Consider the following 21,663-nt stretch of genomic DNA (forward strand, 5'->3'; position numbering starts at 1 on the left):
GATTCTCATATTGGATCCTACATATTCTACGAAGATCTTTAACGGTCAAACCGCATAGCAACATACGTCACCCCCTTTGTCATCGGTATGTTACTTGCCCGAGATTTGATCGTCGGTATCATCATACCTAGTTCAATCTCATTACCGGCAAGTCTCTTTAGTTGTTTCATAATGCATCATCCCGCAAATAACTCATTAGTCACATTGCTTGCAAGGCTTATAGTGATGTGCATTACCGATAGGGCCTAGAGATACATCTTCGATACACGGAGTGACAAATCCTAATCTTGATCTATGCCAACCCAACAAACACCTTTGGAGACACCTGTAGAGCATCTTTATAGTCACCTAGTTACGTTGTGACGTTTGATAGCACACAAGGTGTTCCTCCGGCATTCGGGAGTTTCATAATCTCATAGTCAGAGGAACATGTATAAGTCATGAAGAAAGTAATAGCAATAAAACTAAATGGTCGTAATGCTAAGCTAACGGATGGGTCTTGTCCATCACATCATTCTCCTAATGATGTGACCCCGTTAATCAAATGACAACACATGTCTATGGTTAGGAAACTTAACCATCTTTGATTAACGAGCTAGTCAAGTAGAGGCATACTAGGGACACTTTGCTTTGTCTATGTATTCACACATGTATCAAGTTTCCGGTTAATACAATTCTAGCATGAATAATAAACATTTATCATGATATAAGGAAATATAAATAACAACTTTATTATTGCCTCTAGGGCATATTTCCTTCAAGGAAAAGCACCAGTAACTATTCTTACTGGTAATAATTGAAATTTATTTAATTACTATATATCTGGTGCTGTTAGAATTCAATTATTATAATTGTGTACACAATTTTCTTTTGTTATGCAGACCAAGCTTTTTGCCATATCAAATGCAATAAAAGAAGAACTGCCAAATACAAATCATTGATGGTGTAAATGGCATGTGTTAAAGAGGGCACATGAGCTTCTTCGACCAACATACAAAAAACACAAGACTTTTGCTCATGATTTCCACAAATTGGTTAACCATATGCTCACTATTGAAGAGTTTGAGAATGCATGGAATACAATTACTGAAAAATATGGATTGCAAGAGGACCCTTTCATGGCAGGAGCATATGAGATCCAGTGTGTGTGGAGAAAACTATACTTTGTAGGCATTTTCTGTGCAAGGATGTGTAGCACTCAAAGGAGTGAATGTGCAAACCACATGGTAAAGATATACCCTATTTGCAAGTCTTCTATTAACGGGTTTGTTTCTCAGTTCACAAAGTTAAAATTGATGATAGAGAGAGTTGTAATGATCTTGTAGGGCGAAAATCAAAACAGGTTAGTTTATGTGCGTTCAAATTTTCACATATGAAATGTTTATTATTTGTTCATTTACTGAAAAGATATATTTTATGTGCAGAGAAGTGTAAAACTACAGTTTGGCAATTTGGTGTAAAAGCATGCTTCTATAATATACACACACGGAGAATTTAATCTCTCTTCAAAAAAGCATTGGTGAAATCAATTAAATATATTGTTCTTCCCAAAATAGGAGAATATCCTTGAAGTAAAGCATGTTGAAGTTGAAACACGTGACACATGGTACAAAGTGAGATATAGTGTGAAAGTTGATGAGAGCATTGGATACTTGTGAGAACCTAAAAAATATTTCCAGACCCTCCTGTGTATATTTGTCAATCCAGGATCAACTTGACAACACAACGAAATGATATCATTGCAGAACATTTAAAACAAGTATAAGTTTATTAACTCTTGCCACAAGGCATACATAGTGGAATGTCCCATGACATTTATTACGATCAGAAACACAGCAGAATATAAAACACGTAGCAACTCCATCTCAGCCACAGCCAGTCGATGTAGTCAACGTGACCTCACACCTCAAGATCATCATAATAGTCGTAGTCGACGCCCTCGTCTTCATAGATCTCTATTGTTCAACAAAAGTATTGCCATGAGTACATTACGTACTCAACATGCCTCCCTCGGGGAAGGACCTAATAGCTACATGTGGCTTCAAAGGAAGGTTGCATGGCTCATTTGCATAAAAGCTAATTTTGTTTGACAATAAAGTAGTTGGATAAAAGCAATTTTAGATGAAAACATGTTTTATCACTAGAATAACTTTCATCAAATTGAGGATCCTCGATCAACTCACGTCCTTCATAGCTTTCAAGAATAGGGGCAAAGAGGGAATAAGCAAGATAAGTCTTGTACGTCAAGAAAGATTCATGTGTCATCCGTGACCGTGGATACGGCTATTTGAATAGTTTTATACTCTGCAGAGGTTGTACACTTTACCCCCACGACACAATCCCGACTTTTCGCCACCAGTGGTCACTGGCGTAGTACATCATTTGATATACCGACAGGGAGATTGTGATGAGGTCTTTCATTATATCACATTTACTGTGCCAAGCCCACTGATGATGGGAAAATGGCGGGTGTGAGACACACGTCCACGTCATTGATACAGAGTGAATAAATTTAAGTGCATAAATGGACAAAATGAAAATAGGATCAAACATTGCAGGTACTTTATTTCCAGAACTCTCACATCTACATAAAAATGTGTTAATTACAACTCCGAAGAGAAAACCCTTCATTAAGAATTCCAACATTTCCATTACATAGGATTACATCACATGCCTATTATAATATACTACAATAAAAATCCTCCTCACGGTCGACGCTGAACTCTGGCATAGGGGAACTTGAAGTTTATCCATGTAGGGTTTTTCGACGACATTATGTTGATATTTTGTCAAACATGTTTCTCTACCATGCAACACATTTGATCGTGCTCAACTTCATTATGTTATAGTGTAAATGAAGGCTGATTTTTGATAGGCTTGATTTGGCCCCATGTTTGGATGCATAGGATGCATGCATGTATTTTGAGTATGTATAACTCATGTCATGGAATTCATATCGGAGAACCCATGCTTAGAGCATAATTTCTGTTTTGTTATTTGGATGTTGTATGCCATGGAATTCATATAGAACCCATGTCATACTATAATTTTCACTATGCCATGGGATTCATGAAAGAACCCATGTCATGGTGTAGTTTGTGTATTGTTATTTTATGCCATGGAATTCATTTGAGAAAGACCCATAACACAGTTTGCATTTTGTTATTTTATGGCCTATGCCATGAAATTAGTATGAAAGAACCCATGACATAGCATAACTTGCATTTTTCGTTGTTTTATGACTTATACCATGAAATTCATTTGAGAAGAACCATGCCATAGCATAATCTGCATTTCACTCATTCTATAGATCACTCCATGGAATTCATGTGTGAGAACCCATATCATGTATTTTTAGTCATTTTATGCATCATGCCATGGAATTCATGAGAAAGAACCCATGCACGAAATGTGCTTTATGAACATTTTATAATTTTGTGGCTCTATGTCATGGAATTCACATGAGAGAACCCATGCTTAGAGCATTTTATATGTCCCCTAGAAGCGACATGTCCGTGTGAAGAAAAATGTGCATCCTTGATCCAAACCAAATGGCCAAAACTAAGGACATGTATATATGAAAAATATGCAAATCCTTGATTTCATGTAGTATGTAAATTCCTCGATCCGAACCAAAAAGGCCAAACCTAAGGGTATGATTTCATGAGTGCATATTCATTGATCCGAACCAGAAAAGCCAAACCTAAGGCATGATTTCATGCATGAGTATTCCTTGATCCAAACCAAAAAGGCCGAGCCTAAGGGAATGATTTCATGAGTTATATATTCCTTGATCCGAATTGAAAAGGCTGAACCTAAGGGCATGATTTCATGGGTTACATATTCCTTGATCCGAACCAAAAGGCCGAACCTAAGGGCATGATTTCATGAGGTGAGGGAGAGAGGAATCCTTGATCCAAACCAATATGGCCAAAATTAAGGACAAGAATTCATGAGAGAGTGAGAGAGAGAGAGAGAGAGAGAGAGAGAGAGAGAGATCCTTGATCCGAACCAAATGGCCAAAACTATGGACAAGAATTTGTCGGATTCAGGGCTCCGCAGACCCTTGAGAGGTTCGAACTCTAGGGTGCATACGAAAGACTCTCTCTCCCCAGCTCTTCTACCGAACGATCCCATGGCCTAGCTCGACGAACCCGTAGAACACAAGACACAGAGATTTATACTGGTTCGGACCACCGCGAGGTGTAATACCCTACTCCAGTGTGGTGGTGGATGGATTGCCTCGTGGGCTGAGGATGAACTAGTACAATGGGATAACAACCTCCCGAGGTGAGGTGTTCTTGAGCTCTATGAGCTGGTGAGGATGGTCTTGGTGGAATGGATCCGGTCCAAGGTTCGTTGCCTCCTATGGTGGTGGCTAGTCCTATTTATAGAGGCCCTGGTCCTCTTCCCAAATGTAGGCGGGAAGGGATCCCACAACGACCAATTTTGAAGGGAGACAACTAGTACAAGTTATCCTTTCAAAAGTAGTCTTTGCCTGCCAAAGGCTCTGGTGGTGACGCTGTCGTGGGCTCCGCGATGACCCCTGTCCTGCCGTCCTGCCGGTCTTGGTCTCGTTGCACCGATATCAAAACCTTTGCCTGATGCCTCGGGACTCCTTGCCTGCGCTTGGCCCTTTAGCACCAAAGAGGAAACTAGTATACTGCGCCCGCTAGCGCCCGCCTGGCCTTGGTCGTCATGGCTCACGTCATGTGAACCTCATGAGGTGCCCCCTACATAGATATCTCCGCTCCTCAGGAGCCATCCTAGCGAGGCCGCCCCCAGGGAGGTCTTGGTGTCGTCCGCCTCACGAGGCTTGGCCCCTCGCAAGGGTCTTGAGCGGTTTTTGTTGAAGCTAGGCCGTACCAGGCCGTTGGTGGAGCCACGCCGTGGGCCGCAGGTAGGCAAGTATGGGTACCCCCATTCTCAGGACGCCGACAGTAGCCCCCGGGCCCGAGGTGTGCTCAGACTTGGCTTCGAGGCGAAGCCAAGGGGCAAGTGCGGAGCGCCGCGGGCCCCAACCACCCGCGACCTTGGTCGATGCATGGCGATTGATAGGATCGTGGGCGCCTCTGCTTCCCCATGCTACCTCGGCAACTGCCCTCGACTTGACGAGACCCTGCTGCATGCAGAAGAAAAACCATCATTCGTGTGATCATGGAGGCCGGCGGTTGGCCTCCCGCTGACTATAAATGAGGAGAGGGGCGGAGCCCCCATTGCTCATCTCCTTCTTCTCGCATCACGCTTCTTCTCGTTCCTCCCTGCTTCACCATCTTGCCGTGACTCCCATGGCGCCGATCAGGAGATTCTCCGCCACTGAGAAAGGAAAACCCCCCGTGAGGAGCAGGGGCCTCTCCCACCGAAGAAGAGATTCAACTACTCCCGTGGCGCTGGCATAAGGCTGGAGGTGGCGAGGCCTTGGTACGAGTGCCCCCCGGTTATCCGCTGCCCTTGTACGCCCAAGCGCAAGGCTCCGGAGGAGCACGCGGTGCCTCACGCCGCTCGCGCCACGGCCGCGGCGGCCGGGGCATGGTGGCACGGGCCACCGACCCTTGAACCCACGCTGAGGGCTCCTCGCGGGAGTTCGTGGTATGGGCGGCGATGCCACCCGCACACATGGATCAAGTTTGCGTGGTTCTTTGCCGGAGAAATGCCGCCGAGAGGGCCGCTCGAGATGTGGCTACATCATGTCGAGTGCAGCACCCCGGCAACTGGAGCGGAGGTTGAGGTCGTTTCCCCGGGCAAGATCTTCATGACCCGTGGATGGGGCGAGGTCGCCCGCGCCTGCCGTGCGGAGGGGGCCCCCGCCATCCATTTTGAGTACGACGGTGCCTCCATGCTGTTCTTCAGGGTCTTCGACGAAGAGGGCTGCCGCCTGGAGTGTTGCCCTGGAGGGGGCCGTCAGGACAATGCAGCGGCAGGCACTGAGCCCGCCCTTGGTCCTGCCGAAAACTCCTCCAGCAGCAGCGGCAGCTCCTGGGAGTCCAGCGGCTCTCCTAAGCTTGACGAGACTCCGGAGACGAGTGACGACAACTACGTTCCCCCGAGCTCCTGCCGTGCTCGAAGCGCGGCGACAACATCTGCTCGCCATTGTCGATGATCTGGATGGGGTTGGCGTCCGCCTCAAGGGGCCCACTGATACATCTCCAATGTATCTATAATTTTTGATTGTTCCATGCCATTATATTACCCGTTTTGGATGTTTATGGGCTTTACTCTACACTTTATATCATTTTTGGGACTAACCTACTAACCGGAGGCCCAACCCAAATTGCTGTTTTCTTGCCTATTTTAGTGTTTCGAAGAAAAGGAATATCAAACGGAGTCCAAACGGAATGAAACCTTCGGGAGAGTTATTTTTGGAACGGAAGCAATCCAGGAGACTTGGAGTGGAAGTCAGGGAAGCTTCGAGGTGGCCAGGAGGCAGGGAGGCGCGCCCTACCCCTTGGGCACGCCCCCACCCTCGTGGGCCCCTCGTGGCTCCCCTGACTGACTTCTTTCGCCTATATATGTCCATATACCCTAAAAACATTGGGGAGCACAATAGATCGGGAGTTCCGCTGCCGCAAGCCTCTGTAGCCACCAAAAACCTCTCGGGACCCTGTTCCGGCACCTTGCCGGAGGGGGGATCCCTCACCGATGGCCATCTTCATCATCCCGGTGCTCTCCATGACGAGGAGGGAGTAGTTCACCCTCGGGGCTGAGGGTATGTACGAGTATCTATGTGTTTGATCTCTCTCTCTCTCTCTCTCTCTCTCTCTCTCTCTCGTGTTCTTGAGGTGATACAATCTTGATGTATCGCGAGCTTTGCTATTATAGTTGGATCTTATGATGTTTCTCCCCCTCTACTCTATTGTGATGAATTGAGTTTTCCCCTTGAAGTTGTCTTATTGGATTGAGTCTTTAAGGATTTGAGAACACTTGATGTATGTCTTGCCATGCTTATCTGCGGTGACAATGGGATATTAACGTGATCTACTTGATGTATGTTTTGGTGATCAACTTGCGGGTTCAATGAACTTATGCATAGGGGTTGGCACACGTTTTCGTCTTGACTCTCCAGTAGAAACTTTGGGGCACTCTTTGAAGTACTTTGTGTTGGTTGAATAGATGAATCTGAGATTGTGTGATGCATATCGTATAATCATGCCCACGGATACTTGAGGTGACATTGGAATATCTAGGTGACATTACGGTTTTGGTTGATTTGTGTCTTAAGGTGTTATTCTAGTACAAACTCTATGATAGATCGAACGGAAAGAATAGCTTCGTGTTATTTTACTACGGACTCTTGAATAGATCGATCAGAAAGGATAACTTTGAGGTGGTTTCGTACCCTATAATAATCTCTTCGTTTGTTCTCCGCTATTAGTGACTTTGGAGTGACTCTTTGTTGCATGTTGAGGGATTGTTATATGATCCAATTATGTTATTATTGTTGAGAGAACTTGCACTAGTGAAAGTATGAACCCTAGGCCTTGTTTCCTAGCATTGCAATATCATTTACGCTCACTTTTATCATTTGTTACCTTGCTGTTTTTATATTTTGAGATTACAAAAACCTATATCTACCATCCATATTACACTTGTATCACCATCTCTTCGCCGAACTAGTGCACCTATACAATTTACCATTGTATTGGGTGTGTTGGGGACACAAGAGACTCTTTGTTATTTGGTTGCAGGGTTGTTTGAGAGAGACCATCTTCATCCTATGCCTCCCACAGATTGATAAACCTTAGGTCATTCACTTGAGGGAAATTTGCTACTGTCCTACAAACATCTGCACTTGGAGGCCCAACAACGTCTACAAGAAGAAGGTTGCGTTGTAGACATCAAGCTCTTTTCTGGCGCTGTTGCCGGGTAGGTGAGTGCTTGAAGGTATATCTTTAGTTCTTGCAATCGAATCTTTTAGTTTCTTGTTTTATCACTAGTTTAGTTTATAAAAGAAAACAACAAAAAAATGGAATTGAGTTTGCCTCATACGCTTCATCTTTTTAATATCTTTCGTGATAATGATGGAAAGGAAAATTGTGCTCAAGTGCTAGAAGAAGAAGTCTATAAAATGTTTGGCACTAAATCTTTGTATGATGAGCATGATTGCAATGTTGTTAGTATGAATTCCTTGAATATCCATGATTCTAATGATATGCAAAGCCACAAGCTTGGGGAAGCTATGTTTGATAAAGATGATATTTTTTGTCCCCCAAGTTTTGATGAGAAAATTTATTATGATGAAAGCATGCCTCCTATTTATGATGATTATTGTGATGACACGTATGCTATAAAGAATAAAGATAACCATGAAACTTATCATCTTGATTTTAATTTTCAATTGGATTATGCTTCACATGATATTTATTTTGTTGAGTTTGCTCCCACTACTATTGATGAGAATAAATTTGCTTATGTGGAGAGTAGTAAAATTTCGGATCAATCTATAAAAGAGTTCGTACTAGAATAACACCTTAAGACACAAATCAACCAAAACCCTAATGTCACCTAGATACTCCCTTATCACCTCAAGTATCCGTGGGCATGATTATACGATATGCATCACACAATCTCAGATTCATCCAAACAACATAAAAGTACTTCAAAGAGTGCCCCAAAGTTTCTACCGAAGAGTCAAGAACGTGTGCCAACCCCTATGCATAGGTTCCCAATGTCACAAAACCCGCAAGTTGATCACCAAAACATACATCAAGTGGCACATGATATCCCATTATCACCACAGATAATCACGGCAAGACATACATCAAGTGTTCTCATAAAAGACTCAATCCAATAAGATAACTTCAAAGGGGAAACTCAATTCATCACAAGAGAGTAGAGGGGGAGAAACATCATAAGATCCAACTACAATAGCAAAGCTCGGGATACATCAAGATCGTGCCATAGAGGAACACGAGAGAGAACACGAGAGAGAGAGAGATCAAACACATAGCTACTGGTACATACCCTCAGCCCCGGGGGTGAACTACTCCCTCCTCGTCATGGATAGCACCGGGATGATGAAGATGGCCACCGGTGATGGGACCCCCCTCCGGCAGGGCGCCGGAAAAGGGCCCCGATTGGTTTTTGGTGGCTACAGAGGCTTGCGGCGGCGGAACTCCCGATCTATCTTCTATTCTGGAAGTTTTAGGGTATGTAGGTATATATGAGTGCAGGGGGTGCGTCGGTGGACCTCCGGGGTGCTCACGAGGTAGGGGGGCGCGCCTAGGGGGGGGGGGCGCCCCCCACCCTCGTGGGCAGCCCGGGACTGCCCTTGCGTGCACTCCAAGCCCATCTGGTTGGTTTCCTTCCAAAATTAACTTCTCCAGTTGATTTCATTCCGTTTTGACTCCGTCCGATATTCCTTTTCCTCGAAACACTGAAATAGGCATAAAACAATAAATCTAGGCTGGGCCTCCGGTTAATAGGTTAGTCTCGAAAATAATATAAAAGTGGATAATAAAGCCCAATATTGCCTAAAATAGTAGATAAAGTAGCATGGAGCAATCAAAAATTATAGATACGTTGGAGACGTATCAAGCATCCCCAAGCTTAATTCCTGCTCGTCCTCGAGTAGGTAAATGATAAAAAAGAATTTTTGATGCGGAGTGATACTTTGGCATAATTTCAATGTAAATCTCCTTAATTGTGATATGAATATTCAGATCCGAAAGATTCAAGACAAAAGTTCATATTGACACAAAACTAATAATACTTCAAGCATACTAATCAAAGCAATCATGTCTTCTCAAAATAGCATGGCAAAAGAAAGTTCATCCCTACAAAATCATATAGTTAGGCTATGCTTCATTTTCATCACACAAAGATGTTCCCAACTTCTATACCCCCGATGACAAGCCAAGCAATTGTTTCATACTTAAATAATCTCAAACTTTTTCAACCTTCACGCAATACATGAGCATGAGCCATGGATATAGCACTATGGGTGGAATAGAATATGATGATGGGGATTGTGTGGAGAAGACAAAAAAAGGAGAAAGTCTCACATTGACGAGGATAATCAACGGGCTATGGAGATGCCCATTAATTGATGTCAACATGAGGAGTAGGGATTGCCATGCAACGGATGCACTAGAGCTATGAATGCTCAACAAAAGAAAACTAGTGGGTGTGCATCCAACTCGCTTGCTCATGAAGACCTAGGGCATTTGAGGAAGCCCATCGTAGGAATATACAAGCCAAGTTCTATAATGAAAAATTCCCACTAGTATAAAAAGGATAACTTTATGAGACTCACTACATGAAGAACAAGGTGCTACTTTGAAGCACAATATATGAGACTCACTATATGAGGAACAAGGTGCTACTTTGAAGCACAAGTGTGGAAAAAGAGATAGTAGCATTGCCCTTTTTATTTTATTTTTTATTTTTTTGGGCCTTTCTTCTTCTTATTTTTTGGCATTTCCCTCTTTTTTTGGGGCAATGCTCTAATAATGATGACCATCACACTTCTATTGATTACAACATAAGGATTACAACTCGAAACTTAGAACAAGATATGACTCTATATGAATGCCTCCGGCGGTGTACCGGGATGGTGCAATGAATCAAGAGTGACATGTATGAAAAATAATGCATGGTGGCTTTGCCACAAATACGATGTCAACTACATGATCATGCAATGGCAATATGACAAAAGTAATGTATGTCATGATGATGATGATGGAAGTTGCATGGCAATATATCTCGGAATGGCTATGGAAATGCCATAATAGGTAGGTATGGTGGCTGTTTTGAGGAAGATATAAGGAGGTTTATGGGTGATAGAGCGTATCGTATCACGGGGTTTGGATGCACCGGCGAAGTTTGCACCAACTCTCAAGGTGAGAAAGGGCAATGCACGGTACCAACGAGGCTAGCAAAGACGGAAAGGTGAGAGTGCGTATAATCCATGGACCCAACATTAGTCAAAAGAACTCATATACTTATTGCAAAAAATTTAGAAGTCATCAAAAATCAAGTACTACGCACATGCTCCTAGGGGGATAGATTGGTAGGAAAAGACCATCGCTCATCCCCGACCGCCACTCATAAGGATGCACAAGCCAGGTACACTTCATGTTTCAAATTTGTTACACAACTTTAACCATACGTGCATGCTACGGGACTTGCAAACTTCAACACAAGCATTTCTCAAATTCACAATTACTCAACTAGCACGACTTTGATATTATCACCTCCATATCTCAAAACAATTATCAAGCATCAAACTTATCTTAGTATTCAATTCACTCAAAAGAAAGTTTCACATATCTTGAATACCTAGTATATTAACATTAAGCAAATTACCATGCTATTAACGACTCTCAAAATAATCTAAGTGAAGCATGCGAGTTCATCTATTTCTTCAAAATAAAACCACCATTGTGCTCTAAAAGATATAAGTGAAGTACTAGAGCAAAAACAAACTACTCCGAAAGATATAAGTGAAGATCAATGAGTAGTCGAATAATTATGCAACTATGTGAAGACTCTCCCATTTAATAATTTCAGATCTTGATACTTTATTCAAACAGCAAGCAAAGCTAAAGAAAACTATATTGCAAGGATAGCACAACTCATGTGAAGAAGCAAAAACTTAGGCTCAACCGATACTAACCGATAGTTGTTGAAGAAGAAAGGTGGGATGCCTACCGGGCATCCCCAAGCTTAGATGCTTGAGACTTCTTGAAATATTATCTTGGGGTGCCTTGGGCATCCCCAAGCTTGAACTTTTGTGTCTCCTTAATTCCTCTCATATCATGGTTTCTCTTTTTATCAAAAGCTTCATTCACAACAAACTCAACAAGAACTCGTGAGATAGGTTAGTATAAACCAATGCAAAACCTTATCATTTTCTATTGTAACAAATCACTAACATTATTATTCAACATTGCATACTAAATGCCTCTGCATATTTAATACTCCTATCACCAAATAGAATCATTAAACAAGCAAACATATGCAAACAATGCAATCATAACAGCAATCTCAAAACAGTACAATCTGTAAAGAATGCAGGAGTATCAATACTTCCCTAACTCCAAAAATTATTAACTGAAATTCCCACTGTAATAAATTTATCAGATCTCAATATGCAAAAAGATTCAACATTATACCACTCTCTGACTTTTCTAGGGAATTTTTGCAACAACGGTAAACTTTCCGTTTTCAAACAGCAACATGTATACTAGCAAAATAAGCATGGCAAAGGCTATCCTTGACTTCTTTTTTATTGAAACTAAAGATGCAAAACATTACTCTAACTAACAGCAAGCAAAACTAACAAAAGGAAATGACGCTCCAAGCAAAACACATATCATGTGGTGAATAAAAATATAGCTCCAAGTAAAGTTACCGATGAACGAAGACGAAAGAGGGGATGCCTTCCGGGGCATCCCCAAGCTTAGGCTCTTGGTTGTCCTTGAATATTACCTTGAGGTGCCTTGGGCATCCCCAAGCTTAGGCTCTTGCCACTCCTTATTCCATAGTCCATCGAATCCTTACCCAAAACTTGAAAACTCCACAACATAAAACTCAACAGAAAACTCGTAAGCTCCGTTAGTATAAGAAAATAAAACAACCACTTAGGTAGTGTAATTAACTCATTCTAAATTAATATTGGTGTAATATCTACTGTACTCCAACTTATCTATGGTTCATACCCTTCGATACTACTCATAGATTCATCAAAATAAGCAAACAACACATAGAAAACAGAATCTGTCAAAAACAGAACAGTCTGTAGTAATATGTATCAAACTTATACTTCTGGAACTCCAAAAATCCTACCAAATTAGGAAGTCCTAAGAAATTCGTGTACTAATCCAGAGCAAAAAGAATCAGATCAGAAGCACGTTTATGTGAATTAACAAAACTAATTTACTGGGTGCAAAAGTTTCTGATTTTCAGCAGGATCAACACAACTATCACCGCAAGCCATCCTAAAGGTCTTACTTGACACTTTATTGAAACAAAAGTTATAAAACATGATTACTACAGTAGCATAATCATGTGGACACACAAAAACAGTAAGGATAAATATTGGGTTGTCTCCCAACAAGCGCTTTTCTTTAATGCCTTTTAGCTAGGCATGATGATGACAATGATGCTCACATAAAAGATAAGAATTGAAACATAACGGGAGCATCATGAAGCATATGACTAGCAACTTTAAGTCTAACCCACTTCCTATGCATAGGGATTTTGTGAGCAAACAACTTATGGGAACAATAATCAACAAGCATAGGAAGACAAAACAAGCATAACTTCAACAATTTAAGCACATAGAGAGGAACTTGATATTATTGCAATTCCTACAAGCATATATTCCTCCCTCATAATAATTTTCAGTAGCATCATGAATGAATCAACAATATAACCAGCACCTAAAGCATTCTTTTCATGATCTACTAGCATAGAAAATTTACTACTCTCCACATAAGCAAAATTCTTCTCATGAATAGTAGTGGGAGCAAACTCAACAAAATAACTATCATATGATTTAAAATTAGGATCAAGATGACAAGTTTCATGGTTATCATTATTCTTTAAAGCATACGTGTCATTACAATAATCATCATAGGTAGGAGGCATGCTTTCATCATAGTAAATTTGCTCATCAAAGCTTGGGGGACAAAAAATATCATCTTAATCAAACATAGCTTCCCCATGCTTGTGGCTTTGCATATCAGTAGCATCATGGATATTCAAGGAATTCATATTAACAACATTGCAATCATGCTCATCATTCACATATTTTAAGCCAAGAGTTCTATGTAATTCTTCTTCTCGCATTTGAGCACAATTTTCCTTCCCATCATACTCACGAAAGATATTAAAAAGGTGAAGCGTATGAGACAAACTCAATTCCATTTTTTTGTAATTTTCTTTTATAGACTAACTAGTGCTAAAACAAGAAACAAAAAGATTCAATTGCAAGATCTAAAGATATACCTTCAAGCACTCACCTCCCCGGCAACGGCGCCAGAAACTGCTTGATGTCTACTACACAACCTTCTTCTTGTAGACGTTGTTGGGCCTGCAAGTGCACAGGTTTGTAGGACAATAGCAAATTTCCCTCAAGTGGATGACCTAAGGTTTATCAATCCGTAGGAGGCGTAGGATGAAGATGGTCTCTCTCAAACAACCCTGCAACCAAATAACAAAGAGTCTCTTGTGTCCCCAACACACCCAATACAATGGTAAATTGTATAGGTGCACTAGTTCGGCGAAGATATGGTAATACAAGTGCAAAATAGATAGTAGATATAGGTTTTTGTAATCTGAAATAATAAAAACAGCAAGGTAACTAATGATAAAAGTGAGCGTAAACGGTATTGCAATGATAGGAAACAAGGCCTAGGGTTCATACTTTCACTAGTGCAAGTTCTCTCAACAATAATAACATAGATATATCATATAACAAGCCCTCAACATGCAACAAAGAGTCACTCCAAATCCACTAATAGCGGAGAACAAACATAGAGATTATGGTAGGGTATGAAACCACCTCAAAGTTATTCTTTCGGATCAATCTATAAAAGAGTTCGTACTAGAATAACACCTTAAGACACAAATCAACCATAACCCTAATGCCACCTAGATACTCCATTGTCACCTCAAGTATCCGTGGGCATGATTATACGATATGCATCACACAATCTCAGATTCATCCAACCAACATAAAAGTGCTTCAAAGATTGCCCCAAAGTTTCTACCGGAGAGTCAAGAACGTGTGCCAAGCCCTATGCATAGGTTCCCAAGGTCACGAAACCCACAAGTTGATCACCAAAACATACATCAAGTGGCACATGATATCCCATTGTCACCACAGATAATCACGGCAAGACATACATCAAGTGTTCTCATAAAAGACTCAATTTGATAAGATAACTTCAAAGGGGAAACTCAATTCATCACAAGAGAGTAGAGGGGGAGAAACATCATAAGATCCAACTACAATAGCAAAGCTCGGGATACATCAAGATCGTGCCATAGAGGAACAAGAGAGAGAACCCGAGTGAGAGAGATCAAACACATAGCTACTGGTAAATACCCTCAGCCCCAAGGGTGAACTACTCCCTCCTCGTCATGGATAGCGCCGGGATGATGAAGATGGACACCGGTGATGGGACCCCCCTCCGGCAGGGCGCCGGAACAGGGTCCCGATTGGTTTTTGGTGGCTACAGAGGCTTGCGGCGGTGGAACTCCCGATCTATCTTCTGTTCTGGAAGTTTTAGGGTACGTAGGTATATATGGGTGCAGGGGGTATGTCGGTGGACCTCCGGGGTGCTCACGAGGTAGGGGGGCACACCCAGGGGGGCAACCCCCACCCTTGTGGGTAGCCCGGGACTCCCCTGACGTGCACTCCAAGCCCATCTGGTTGGTTTCCTTCCAAAATTAACTTCCCCAGTTGATTTCGTTCCGTTTTGACTCCGTCTGATATTCCTTTTCCTCGAAACACTGAAATAGGCATAAAACAACAAATCTGGGCTGGGCCTCCGGTTAATAGGTTAGTCCCAAAAATAATATAAAAGTGGATAATAAAGCCCAATATTGCCGAAAACAGTAGATAAAGTAGCATGGAGCAATCAAAAATTATATATACGTTGGAGACGTATCAGGGCCTGTTCCAGAGCTCCGCTGGAGGGGGCATCCACCACGGAGGGCTTCTACATCATCACCATAGCCCCTCCGATGAAGTGTGAGTAGTTTAATTCAGACCTTCGGGTCCATAGCTAGTAGCTAGATGGCTTCTTCTCTCTTTTTGGATCTCAATACAATGTTCTCCCCCTCTCTCGTGGAGATCTATTCGATGTAATCTTCTTTTTGCGGTGTGTATGTTGAGACCGATGAGTTGTGGGTATATGATCCAGTATTATCTATGGAAAATATTTGATTCTTCTCTGAATTCTTTTATGTATGATTGAGTTATCTTTGCAAGTCTCTTCGAATTATCCTTTTTGGTTTGGCCAACTAGATTGGTAGTTCTTGCAATGGGAGAAGTGCTTAGCTTTGGGTTCAATCTTGCGGTGTCCTTACTCAGTGACAGAAAGAGTTGCAAGGCACGTATTGTATTGTTGCCATCGAGGATAACAAGATGGGGTTTTTATCATATTGCATGAATTTATCCCTCTACATCATGTCATCTTGCTTAAGGCGTTACTCTGTTTTTAACTTAATACTCTAGATGCATGCTGGATAGCGGTCGATGAGTGGAGTAATAGTAGTAGATGCAGAATGGTTTTGATCTACTTGTTTTGGACGTGATGCCTATATACATGATCATTGCCTAGATATACTCATAACTATGCTCAATTCTGTCAATTGCTCAACAGTAATTTGTTCACCCACCGTAGAATACTTATGCTCTTGAGAGAAGCCACTAGTGAAACCTATGGCCCCCGGGTATATACTCATCATATCAATCTCTATCACTTTATTTACTTGCTTTGTTTTACTTTGCCTTTTACTTTTTATTTTGCATCTATCTATCAAAAATACCAAAAATATTATTTATCATCTCTATCAGATCTCACTCTCGTAAGTGACCGTGAAGGGATTGACAACCCCTAAGCGTTGGTTGCGAGTTGCTATCGTTTTGTGTAGGTACGAGGGACTTGTGCATGGTCTCCTACTAGATTGATACCTTGGTTCTCAAAAACTGAGGGAAATACTTACGCTACTTTGCTGCATCATCCTCTCCTCTTCGGGGAAATCCAACGCAGTGCTCAAGAGGTAGCAAGAAGAATTTCTGGCGCCATTGCCGGGGAGGCTCACGCAAGCAAGTCAACCATACCAAGTACCCATCGCAATCCCTATCTCTCGCATTACATTATTTGCCATTTGCCTCTCGTTTTCCTCTCCCCCCACTTCACCCTTGCCGTTTTATTTGCCCTCTCTTTCCCAACCTCCTCCTCTCTTTTCCATTTGCCTTTTTCCCGTCCGCTTGTTTGCTCGTGTGTTAGTTTGCTTGTTTGTTGTCATGGCTAGTCTCTTATCTTCTCCGTTATCTCCCGAGAATGAAGTTCTAAATTTTAAGCAAAGGGAGGGAGAAAATCTAAAAGATGCTTGGTATAGAATTTGCAATGCTCAAAATAAATCCACCAGGAAGCAATCTACTTCAGTTCTTCTTCGCAATTTTTACGTAGGTGTTGTTCCTTGGTATAGATATATCCTTGATACCATTACCGGAGGGAACTTTTTGGGTAGCCATACTTTTGATTCTTATAATGCTTTAATAGATATATTTGGCTCACCATCCCTTTTGATTAATGGAACTACGTTAACTTTGGAGCATGTTATGCAAAGGCTTGAAACTATTGAAAATAAAGTTGCTACCATTGAATCAATTTAAAATCTTGATAAGAAGATCCACAATCAAATTACCCAATATGGATCTAAGGTAGGAATGACTTTGAAAAATATTAAAGAAAAAGAAACCATAGCTAATGAGAAAATAAATCTAGATTCAACTAGAATTGATAAACTTGAGGGTATCATTACCAACTTGGGAACCGCTTTTTCTTCCGTTCAAAACAATCCAAGTTCTTCTACTAAAAATACTAAGCTTATGTATGTTCCTAAGAATAAGGGTGAATCATCTAGTAAGGAAACCACGGATCTTAAATCTATAAGTATTCATCTCAATCTTTTTACCATCGTTAAGGAACCATTTGCTATAGATGAATTTTTCGATCTTTTGCCGGAAAATTTGACAATTACTAGGAAGAAAGAAAATTCTAAAGGAGGTAGATGCCTCATTGAAGAATTTCCTACCAAAGATGGCAATACCTAGATCTATCCTTGCTTTTATGCCTAGCTAGGGGCGTTAAACGATAGCGCTTGTTGGGAGGCAACCCAATTTTATTTTGAGTTTTTTGTTTTTACTTCTGTTTAGGAATAAATAATCCATCTACCTTCTGTTTGGATGTGGTTTTATTTTTTAATTAGTGTTTGTGCCAAGTAGAACCTATAGGATAACCTACGATGATAGTTGATTTGATTCTGCTGAAAAGCAGAAACTTTGTACGCACAAATATAATTTTGTTAAATCACAGGAACGTGATTTTGCGTTGATTCTTTTTGCTGCTGATCAATAAACAAATTGTCCAGGACTAACTATTTTGGTAGAATTTTTAGAGTTCCAGAAGTTTGCGTTAGTTACAGATTGCTACAGACTGTTCTATTTTTGACAGATTCTGTTTTTCGTGTGTTGTTTGCTTATTTTGATGAATCTATGGATAGTAAAATAGTTATAAACCACAGAGAAGTTGGAATACAGTAGGTTTAACACCAATATAAATAAATAATGAGTTCATTACAGTACCTTGAAGTAATCTTTTGTTTTCTTTCTCTAACGGAGCTCACGAGATTTCTGTTGAGTTTTGTGTTGTGAAGTTTACAAGTTTTGGGTGAATTCTTTTGATGGATTATGGAAGAAGGAGTGGCAAGAGCCTAAGCTTCGGGATGCCCATGGCACCCCCAAGATAATCCAAGGACACCAAAAAGTCAAAGCTTGGGGATGCCCCGGAAGGCATCCCCTCTTTTCGTCCACTTCCATCGGTAATTTACTTGGAGCTATATTTTTATTCACCACATGATATGTGTTTTTCTTGGAGCGTCTTGTATTATTTGTGTCTTTGCTTGTTAGTCTACCACAATCATCCTTGCTGTACACATCTTTTGAGAGAGCCATACATGATTTGGAATTCGTTAGAATACTCTATGTGCTTCACTTATATCTTTTGAGCTTGATAGTTTTGCTCATAGCTGTAGGACCTTGAAGTATGTCTAGAGGGGGGGGGGGTGATTAGACTACTTGACCAATTAAAAACTTAATCTTTTCCCAATTTTAGAGTTTGGCAGATTTTATCTATCTTAGGACAAGTCAAGCAATCATCACACAATTCAAGCAAGCATGCAAAGAGTATATAGGCAGCGGAAATTAAAGCATGCCACTTGCAAGAAAGTAAGGGGAAGGGTTTGGAGGATTCAAACGCAATTGGAGACACGGATGTTTTTGGCGTGGTTCCGATAGGTGGTGCTATCGTACATCCACGTTGATGGAGACTTCAACCCACGAAGGGTAACGGTTGCGTGAGTCCACGGAGGGCTCCACCCACGAAGGGTCCACGAAGAAGCAACCTTGTCTATCCCACTATGGCCGTCGCCCACGAAGGACTTGCCTCACTAGCGGTAGATCTTCACAAAGTAGGCGATCTCCTTGCCCTTACAAACTCCTTGGTTCAACTCCACAATCTTGTCAGAGGCTCCCAAGTGACACCTAGCCAATCTAGGAGACACCACTCTCCAAGAAGTAACAAATGGTGCGTTGATGATGAACTCCTTGCTCTTGTGCTTCAAATGATAGTCTCCTCAACACTCAACTCTCTCTCATAGGATTTGGATCTGGTGGAAAGAAGATTTGAGTGGAAAGCAACTCGGGGAAGGCTAGAGATCAAGATTCATATGGTAGGACTGGAATATCTTGGCCTCAACACATGAGTAGGTAGTTCTCTCTCAGAAATGGTAAGTTGGAAGTGTAGGTTTGTTCTGATGGCTCTCTCCATGAATGAAGAGGAGGTGGAGGAGTATATATAGCCTCCACACAAAATCTAACCGTTACACACAATTTACCAAACTCGGTGGGACCGATTCAACAGACTCGGTCGGACCGATTTAGTAAACCTAGTGACCATTAGGATTTTCGGTGGGACTGACATGCAACTCGGTAGGACCGATTCGGTTAGGGTTAGGGCATAACGTAATCTTGGTAAGACTGATCACACAAGCTCGGTGAGACCGATTTTCGTAATAGGCTTTCCAGAGAGTTGGTCAGGTAAACTCGGTGGGACCGATTTGCTCTTTTCGGTGAGATCGAAATGTTACAAAAGGGAAACAGAGAGTTTACATTGCAATCTCGGTGGGACCGATCGCTCACTTCGGTTAGACCGAAACGTTATGAAGGGAAACAGAGAGATTACAACCCCATCTCGGTGGGACCAAGATCCCTATCGGTAGGACCGATTTGCCTAGGGTTTGTGGCAGTGGCTATGACATTAGAACTCGGTGGCGCCGGATAGAAAGAATCGGTGTGACTGATTTTGGCTTTAGGTTTAGGTCATTTGTGGATGTGAGAAAGTAGTTGAGGGCTTTTGGAGCATATCACCAAGCACATGAAGCAAGAGGCTCATTAAGCAACACCTCATCCCTCCTTGATAGTATTGGCTTTTCCTATAGACTCAATGTGATCTTGGATCACTAAAATATAAAATGAAGAGTCTTGAGCTTTTGAGCTTGAGCCAATCCTTTGTCATTAGTATTTTGAGGGATCCACTTTCATCATCCATGCCATGCCATTCATTGAGCTTTCCTGAAATAATAGTCTTGGAATAGCATTAGCTCAATGAGCTATATGTTGTTATGAATTACCAAAACCACCTAGGGATAGTTGCACTTTCAATTTCCCCCTTTTTGGTAATTGATGACAACATATAGATCAAAGCTTCGACAAATGATAATAAGATTGAAAAACATCGTCGCTTTGAGAAGTATGTGATAAGCAAGAGCTCCCCCTAAATTTGTGCATAGTTTAAGATTTGCTTTGGACTGCAAATGCACAAGGAATTAGGCTCATGGGTTACTCTTCCATGTCACATACATCTTGGTGGAGCGCTAAAAATGATAAAGATTGAATACATGCACTCATCACCAAGCAAAGTGAACGATCATATAAGGATAAGATAATATCATCAAACATGCATAAGTGTAGCTTATGATCAAACACATGATCATCAATGTCTCACAAAAACAGCATAGTATCTCAAGCAATCAAAAGCAAACAAAGTTTAACCACCAAAGCAAGAGAGAACAAAAGCAACACTCTCTCTCTCGAAGCCTATGATCTATACATTTTTCTCCCCCTTTGGCAACAAGTTATCAAAAAGTTCATAGAAAATGCATAGTGCTAGATCGACTCTCAGGCTTGATCTTCAGGTGGTGGTGTCGGGATAACTCCAAGAACAAAGGCTTCAGTTGAAGTGGATGGAGCTGGAGGAGTTGGTGCTGGAGCTGGTTGCACTGGAGCTGTAGGAGCTGTAGCTGGTGCAGATGATGTGGCTCTGGTGTCTGTCACAGGCATTGCAGCTAACCTCTGAGCTATAGGCACTCTGGCAAATACATTAGTGGTAGTCTTGCCCTTCTTCTCCTGCATGTCATCCTGTAGCTGCTCCACAACTGACTGAATCTCAGTTACTTTGACATCTAGATCATGGAATTTTTGTTCCATGATTCTTTCCAAACTCTCCTGATTCTGAGTGACGGTGGCCAATCCCTTCTCAATCCTTAGTGTTGATGCTATCAAGTAACCAAGCTACTCCTGCTTGTTCTTCAAAAAGTACTCAGATGCCTCCTCTTGAGTTGGCATCTTGGCAGCCTTCTCTTTCCTTGCCTTCTCCTTCTTCTCTTGAGCTTGTACTGATGATGGTTCATTCTCATTCATGACAACCTAATTGTCCTCAAAGTCTGGATAGAGAGGAAAATGTTCCTTATCCAATAGATATTTTCCTGTGCCCATCTTTGAGTTAATCAACTCCTGAATATGAGGGGCATATCCACAACTTCTCTTCTGGTCTGCTGTAGTCCTCTTAATGGTCTCTACCATAA

This window comes from Triticum dicoccoides, chromosome 5B (genome assembly GCF_002162155.2).
Source record: "Triticum dicoccoides isolate Atlit2015 ecotype Zavitan chromosome 5B, WEW_v2.0, whole genome shotgun sequence".
In the NCBI taxonomy this organism is placed as follows: domain Eukaryota; kingdom Viridiplantae; phylum Streptophyta; class Magnoliopsida; order Poales; family Poaceae; genus Triticum; species Triticum dicoccoides.